This window comes from Neophocaena asiaeorientalis, unplaced genomic scaffold (assembly GCF_003031525.2).
Source record: "Neophocaena asiaeorientalis asiaeorientalis breed wild unplaced genomic scaffold, Neophocaena_asiaeorientalis_V1.1 scaffold26, whole genome shotgun sequence".
Taxonomy (NCBI): domain Eukaryota; kingdom Metazoa; phylum Chordata; class Mammalia; order Artiodactyla; family Phocoenidae; genus Neophocaena; species Neophocaena asiaeorientalis.
Window position 1 is genome coordinate 11,202,700 of NW_020173108.1, and position 8,960 is coordinate 11,211,659.

Genomic DNA, 8,960 nt, shown 5'->3' on the forward strand with positions numbered 1-8,960 from the left:
ACAGACAAAATCTCTGCTCTCACAGAGCTAACAGCGAGCTGAGGAGAACAGAGATGCCATGAAAACAAGTAGTTGAATTCTACCAGGGCATTATGCAATGTCAGTTATGTTCAAACAGGAATATGTATGTATGAGGTTTGTGTCTCACTGGAAATCTATTTGTCCCCTTTGTGCCATATGACTTAGAATTTATTTATTTATTTATTTATTTAGCGGTACGCGGGCCTCTCAATGCTGTGGCCTCTCCCATTGCGGAGCACAGGCTCCGGACACTTAGGCTCAGCGGCCATGGGTCACGGGCCCAGCCGCTCCACGGCATGTGGGATCTTCCCGGACCGGGGCACGAACCCGCGTCCCCTGCATCGGCAGGCGGACTCTCAACTACTGTGCCACAAGGGAAGCCCAGACTTAAAATTTAGATCCTTATCTACTGGGAGGACTCACTCCTAGTCTGTAGGTGGTCTCTGATAGCTCATCCTTTGGTGTTACCCTTGGCTATTATTTATATTTATCATGAAATGTGGCCACTGTTTACAATTGCTTGACATTTATGGAATCACTTAGATACAATTTTTTCATTTCTTTAGAAATAAGACATACTATATTTTTGACACTTGAAATTGTAGAGAAAAGGGTTATGTGGATCTAAAAATATTATATTCTTCTCTATGGCACCACCTTAACCTGCATTTGGCTGGGGCTAGTTGACTGGTTTTCTAGTTATGGCTAGCCCCTGTTGCCCTGTATTAGAGTTTGGAGGATGGAAAAATAGCACCCCAGGGAGAACACCCTCATACCTCAGAGGTCTGCCAGACTACTTTGTAACTCAGAGAGCCCTCAGGAGGCTCTCAGACAAAATATTCAAATCAAGCATTAATAAAGAAACAAGTTTCCCCCTGCCTGAATCACAAAAGGGCATATTGTGATTGCTGTATTTTGCATTTTTTTGAGGAGGGGAGGTACTATAATAAAATAGCACAATTGGGTAACAACCATCATGTTTCAGTGGAAGCATGAGTCAGACACATCCTAGGATCAGTTTTATCTTGTTATTTACTAGATAGTGTTGTTGGCCAAGATAGACCAAGAAGACTTTACCAGATCTTTTTACCTCAAGTATATCAATATCCATATGAATAAAATGCATTTTAGTTGGGAGAGAGGTTGTTTGTTCCCTCATCTATATCTGTAGTCTAAATAGTCTCTATGTTTTTCCTAACAGAGTGAAAATCACACTAAGGCCAAAGAGTTAATTACAGATGTGCATCTTTCATTATAATTTCTTTTGTTAAGATGTTTTTCATTATCCAAATAATCATCTTCATTTTCTAAAACTATACTCTTTGAAAAACATTTTTAAACAAATATGTTGTGCAGTAATTGAAATAATGGAGACCACACTTACTCTTTGATGTACCAGAAGGCTGTCCAAATTGAATATTGTCAGTATATAAATATTGTCACCAGAAAAGCTAAAGATATTTTATATCATTCACTGTTGGATTTGTTAAACTGTAGATTTTTTCTTTTGATGTTTACAATACAGTTTAATCACCTTCACCTGAAAAATGCTACGATCATCTTCTTAAAACACATAGTAAATACAAACAGGTTGTGACAATAAAAGCAAAACAAACAATAAAACAACAAAAAGAATGGAAAAACAATTTGCTATCACAGTAAACTCTCTTATGTCCTTCTTTTAAGAGAGAGTTACATCACAAGGAGAAAAATTACTGGAGACAAAGAAATAGTAGAAAGGAATAAGAATGGAGAAAGGCACACCATCACTTAAATTACTAACACTTGCATAACTGCCAAAGAGAATGTCTGCAAATAAACACTTTTTGGGTGTAAGACAAGAATGCTTTTCTGTATAGAATGAAATTTAAATTGGAGGAAAACATTTTGTTGAATTAGAATTTAGTTAATGCATTTTTAACACCAGAAATCAGGGTGTAATCTCAGGGGCATGGTTCATGAACGTTAAAGACATTAGTTGGATCCCTTACTATTTTTAGGTTCAATTTTTGTGATTGCCAGTACATTATATCCTTAATTCAGGTTTTTCTCCTTTTTAATCCTTGACAACATTCCTCTACATATGGCAAAATGATTTTTGTCTAAATTAGAAGAATAAAGGGAAAGAAGAGAACTCAATAGGCCCCATACACCTACACTAGCTCTATTTACCTAAACCTGCCTGACCCTCTCCTTCCAACTGCAATCCAGATACATCAGGTCAGGGTGGGATGATACCAAAAGTGGTTCTTGTAATAGGTAAACAAATCACAAATAAACTTGCTTCTTCCCCATTTTTATCCACTCTGATTGTATATATATATATATATATAAAACAATATCTAGAGTGTTTTCTTAACCCAGTACTTTATGAAAAGATCAAAGGCTGTATTGAGAACAACCCAAATTCACACTGTGCAAGGAGACCTACATGAATTTGATAATCTCTCTACATGTATAATTATATATATATAAAAATATCTATGCATGTGTGCACACACACATGCACGCATATCTATGTATCCTGAAGAAAGAAATTGGTGGCAGATTCTAAATGTAGCAAACACTGCCCTGCATTGGAGGGTATGATATGGGTTATCCTAGGGTAATCTTGGTTTTACTCCTTGCTGCATAGCTTTCTAAGCCTGATTTTCCTGCCTTTTAAGGAATTTATGAGTTACTTACAATCATTGTAAACCATCCCCCTTTGCTTAAACCTAGCTACAGTGACTTTACAAGTTCATACTAATGACAAACGCTTTGTATATACAATATATTATTATTATATTTATAATCTGAATAATCAGAAAGTTTACTTCATTTAAAATGTGTCCATTTAAACACTGAAAAAAACTTTTTGCTTTTTCGCAACGGGTTTGCTGCCAGGACACAGGTGTTGTGAAAAACACTGCTAAACCTAAGCAAAAATGGGAAAGGAGAAGACCCACGTCAACATCGTTGTCATCGGACACGTAGATTCGGGGAAGTCCACCACTACTGGCCATCTGATCTACAAATGTGGTGGGATCGACAAGAGAACCATTGAAAAGTTCGAGAAGGAGGCTGCCGAGATGGGGAAGGGCTCCTTCAAGTATGCCTGGGTCTTGGACAAACTGAAAGCTGAATGTGAGCGTGGTATCACCACTGATATCTCCCTATGGAAATTCGAGACCAGCAAGTACTATGTGACCATCATTGATGCCCCAGGACACAGAGAATTCATCAAAAACATGATTACAGGCACATCCCAGGCTGACTGTGCTGTCCTGATTGTTGCTGCTGGTGTTGGTGAATTTGAATCAGGTATTTCCAAGAATGGGCAGACCTGTGAGCATGGCCTTCTGGCCTACACTCTGGGTGTGAAACAGCTAATTGTTGGAGTTAACAAAATGGATTCCACCGAGCCACCCTACAGCCAGAAGAGATACGAGGAAATTGTAAAGGAAGTCAGCACCTACATTAAGAAAATTGGCTACAACCCCGACACAGTAGCATTTGTGCCAATTTCTGGCTGGAATGGTGACAACATGCTAGAGCCAAGTGCTAACATGCCGTGGTTCAAGGGATGGAGAGTCACCTGTAAAGGTGGCAATGCCAGTGGAACCACACTGCTTGAAGCTCTGCATTGCATCCTGCCACCAACTTGCCCAACTGACAAGCTCTTGTGTTTGCCCCTCCAGGACGTCTACAAAATTGGTGGTATTGGCACTGTCCCTGTGGGTCTAGTGGAGACTGGTGTTCTCAAACCTGGCATGGTGGTCACCTTTGCTTCAGTCAATGTGACAACTGAAGTGAAGTCTTTTGAAATGCACCATGAAGCTTTGAGTGAAGCCCTTCCTGGGGACAATGTGGGCTTCAATGTCAAGAACATGTCTGTCAAAGATGTTTGTCGTGGCAATGTGGCTGGTGACAGCAAAAATGACCCACCAATGGAAGCAGCTGGCTTCACAGCTCAGGTGATTATCTTGAACCATCCAGGCCAAATCAGTGCTGGCTATGCACCTGTGCTGGATTGTCACACAGCTCACTTTGCCTGTAAGTTTGCTGAGCTGAAGGAGAAGATTGATCATCGTTCTGGGAAAATGCTGGAAGATAGCCCCAAATTCTTAAAATCTGCTGATGCTGCCATCGTTGATATGGTTCCTGGTAAACCCATGTGTGTTGAGAGCTTCTCTGACTATCCTCCTCTAGGCCACTTTGCTGTTCGTGACATGAGACAGACGGTTGCTGTGGGTGTCATCAAAGCAGTGGACAAGAAGGCAGCTGGAGCTGGCAAGGTCCAAGTCTGCCCAGAAAGCTCAGAAGGCTAAATGAATATTATCCCCAATACCTGCCACCCCAGTCTTAATCAGTGGTGGAAGAATGGTCTCAGAACTGTTTGTCTCAATTGGCCATTTAAGTTTAATAGCAAAAGACTGGTTAATGATAACAATGCATCGTAAAACCTTCAGAAGGAAAGGAGAATGTGTTGTGGACCATTTGTTTTGTGTGTGGCAGTTTTAAGTTTTTAAAATCAGTACTTTTTAATGGAAACAACTTGACCAAAAATCTGTCACAGAATTTGAGACCCATTAAAAAAGTTTAATGAGAGGGGCTTCCCTGGTGGCGCAGCGGTTGAGAGTCTGCCTGCCGATGCAGGGGACACGGGTTCGTGCCCCGGTCCGGGAGGATCCCACGTGCCGCGGAGCGGCTGGGCCCGTGAGCCATGGCCGCTGAGCTTGCGCGTCTGGAGCCTGTGCTCCGCAACGGGAGAGGCCACAACAGTGAGACGCCTGCGTACCGCAAAAAAAAAAAAAAAAATCCTTTAGAGCTAAAGCTAGATACAGCCACTAAAGAACATAGCCTAAATTATTGTCAGAAAGTTAATGCCTTTTTAAAATCTGTTTATTTTCTATTTGTAGAATTATTAACATGGAATAGGACAAAAGTTTGCTTCTATTTGAAGAAAAATAGAATGATAGTTGAATATTCTGTAGTCATTGATTTTTTGCCCAACTAGTACCTAATACATAATAACCTCTAATTAGATGCTTTGTAAGTAGATACACTAACTTTATTTTCTAAAATTATCTCTCTCACTCTTCTAAAGAATCATAGCCCTCTTATTATAATAGAATTTAGAGTGATAGAAAGATTACCCATATATAGTTGACATTAGGACTCTCTAGGTTTGTCAAGTAACAATTTCTTGTAGAATGTTCTGCAAGTAGTATATCTCGATATAAAACTGTATTACATTTCATTTCATCAACAGCATCCTTACCTACAAAATAATTACTATACAACTATCTATACAAAGTACAGTACTAAATGTCAGGACTCAACAGACAAGCTCTCCAAGGTCCTCATCCTAGGGATGGTTCCAGGCTAATGATATAGATCTTAATAAACGCTGGGGAAAATTAAAAGAGGGATAGAATTCCATGGGAAGAGATGATAAGAGAAATTTTAAAGGTGAAATGAGTCTTGACCTGTATTGTGAAGAAAATGCAGATTTTAGCTGAGCATGGAGAAAAGACATAAAGTATGAGCAAATACTAAAATTAGGACACACTCAAGAATATTTTCCGGGATAATGCATTAAATAGTTTTCTTTGAATAAGCTGTTTAATTAGAGAAATTGTAAGAAGTAGGTAAATTTAGACCATTGTAAGGAATTTAGATTTGGTCCTGGAGAAAGATGGGGATTGCTGACTGTTTTGATTGCATAAAATAATATTTTATGCATTATTTCTTTTAGCATGAATATCTTTCTCAAATAATTGAAGTACATGCTTATATGATTAGAGTTTTGAAAAGGCTCATCTTTGTCTGCCTTTACATTTAATTGTCCAGTTATCATTCACTTAACCTTTTAATTAGTTTTTTTTAAAGGAGTATCTCTATACTTCATATTATTTGTTCTTACCAACTTGCAGAATTCATAGAAATTCTAATTTGTTCAGTAAAGAACAGAGAGATAATGAGTATCTCTTTTCTACATATAGAAGAATGACAAATTAAGTTGACAAACATGAGCTTACAAACAGTGGTGTTACATTATTTATTATATTAAGTTTCACTTCAATGAGAAATTTCTTTCTGAGACTGAATGTATCATTTGATGGCATAAGGAAAAGACAAAGAAACACTGGCAGCCAGAAGGTATGGAGTTTGATCTTTGGCTTTTCCAACCTCGCTGTGACCACTCACAGAATTTCATGTGTAGTCTCCAAAGTCATTTGGAGTTCATGAAATCAAATTACCTCTCGTATTACCCCTTTACCTATGCTAACATGTTGCTCTCCCTGCAGATATGTCATGATCAAATTTCCTATTGTTATACTTGTCTGGAGAGAGATGTACATTATATCCAATTCCTCCATCAGTTGGTACACATTAACATAATAAATGGCAGGTCCCTCTTTATGATTGTGGGATAATGTTGCTATTAACCAGAATGTCTTCTTTTTATCCAGACCTCAAACAAACTATAGTTCCTTTAAAAAGTGATAAATTGAGATATTCTTTCCTTCCTTTTAGAGACTTAGTCTGTCTAAAAACCATAGTCTGAGCAATTTCTTCTTCTTACCTTGAACATTGCAATAATGTTCCAAAATATTTCACTGATAAAGGATAATTCCATAAGAAAGTTGTAACTATCAGAGTTTAACAAACGTTTTTCATCCAAGGTGACTAATCTTTAACTAGCAAATGATAATTAGGCATTGTTTGGAGAATTTCAGTTAGGGACACAACCTAACAGTGACACTTTCTAGCATCTTTCTTGGTTATTATGTGTAATCCATTTTAGAACATTTGATAAATCTTTTAGTTTCATTCAATGTCTACCTTGCTTGAAGTGTGCTTGAAATGAGAATTGTGGATACTTCATACTATTTTGATTTTAGAGTTAGCTACCCAAATAGCCTATAAATGTTATTTTGAATACTTTTGACCCAGGAATCCTGGATGTTTATGAAGAAACTATGTTGGGCTCTATTTTGTCATCTATTTTAGTATTGCATTAATAATTGTGAAATATCACTACTTTGTTTTCCTATTTGTAACTGATTTTTACCTGTAGTTGGTTTATATTTACTACTATTATATATGAAATAATATACTCTGTATGGAAACAAATAGCTAACATATCATAGTGTAATCCTAAAATACCCTTGGGTTATTATATAAAAATAACCCTGAAATAATAATAACAAAAATAATGAGTTAACATGTATTGAGAGATTATGATGCTGTAGACACTATATTAAGCACTTTAAAAACACTGTCTCATTTAATTTTCAAAAGAACCTTAGAGTAGAAAGTATAACTTTTCCATTTTTAGAAGGAGGAACTTAGACACAGAGCTAGTGTGGTGGACTATGAAAAGAATTCCAAGCTGACTACAAAAAATGTTATTTACTAATTAATAATGTTAATGCTTCTATTAGCCAATTAACTTATAATATTAGCTAATAAAATGACCAATTAATCATATTAAGTTATAGGGTTTTAATTTCATGTTGATTTCAAAAGAAAAGAAAAATAGTTTTCTATTAATTCTGTTGTGATCCCTAGTGAAAAACACTTCCTCATTCTCTACTAGAAAAGAAAAATATCCATCTGGTGTTCCTGTAGAATTTATAGTTCCTTAAGAGGAAAAATCTCTGACCTAGACTGATGTTTAATAAGGTCACTGATAACAAATGTGCCTGTCACACTGGGGTTGAGGAACTAGGAAGTTTGTGTCTGGGAGAACATGGAATCATGTCAGAGACAGCAAATAATAGGTACAGGAAAAGACACATTGCTGGTTTGGTCCCTTCATCTTGCTCTCCAAATTTACTTTATGTGTTGGTGATAGTGCCCTTTGCCACTGAGCTTGGGAGGTAAGGAGTAACAGAGAGATTGTACGTTTTACTTCTTCTATTATAAACTTCAGATGTGCCCTTCTACCCAAACCCAGCCACCATAATTCTTCACAGAAGTCATTTCTTCTTAACATGAATTTTACATGAAATAATTTGAACCCACTTGACAATTTATTAAAATTGACGATAATGTTTTTGTGGATTCCTTGAAAATACTTCTTAGGTCTCAGGAAGGGAAAATCACATATTAAAAAAGTGAATAATAAAGAAATTTCACAAAAAAGCAGAGAGAGTACCTCTAAGATAAGCAAGAATCACATGATAATAAGTTAAAAAGTATTTACATTAGAGATAAAAATAATCTAAGTTGCCTGATTTAGATATTAAGTAGAAAAATCAATTATAATACACTTAGTTATTGCAAGCCAACCATCACTATTTTAGTTTTATTTGGTGTTTAAATGTTCCAGAATTCAAAAGGAATATCTTACAGATTATTTTAGGGTATGATAAACCTAACAGAGGCTCACAAATTCTCATATAGTATTTTATGATATTTATAATGAAGGAGATTATTTTCAGTTGGAATATTATTTACAAAGAAAAAAATATGATTTAAATTAATTCCAACATGTGATACATTTAAGATTTAATTATCCAAACTTTTCTCAAGTTAGTTGCTGTTTATTTCAGTCTCTAAAATATTTGAATAAGACCCTGGAGATACAAACTGAAACTGACCATTTCATTATGTTACAAAATTATTCAAGAATACATAAATTCAGAGTATAAATTTTAGTAAAGATTATTCTTTCTAATGTTTATGATCTTATAGAAAGATTATTTGTTCATAGTCTTGTAGGTGTCTTGAAGTAAAACTTACTCAACAAAATAAGAATTGTTAGTTGGTTGGCATACCACAGAAGACCATATAACACTGGCAAATACATTTATAGTAAGTGAACTACACTAAATACATAGGGCTTCCTCAGTATGTGAGGAGACATGAGGAGAGAGAATAAAAATATTTTTATCACTGACTTATAAATATCAGTAAGTATAGTTGAACAAAAAGGAATGAAAAAT

At 36.1% G+C, this 8,960-nt stretch overlaps 1 pseudogene; it reads left to right on the forward strand.

The window, feature by feature from the left end:
• The first annotated feature begins 2,948 nt into the window (after positions 1–2,948).
• Positions 2,949–4,335, forward strand: LOC112398673 (elongation factor 1-alpha 1 pseudogene; annotated as a pseudogene).
• Positions 4,336–8,960: the final 4,625 nt, after the last annotated feature.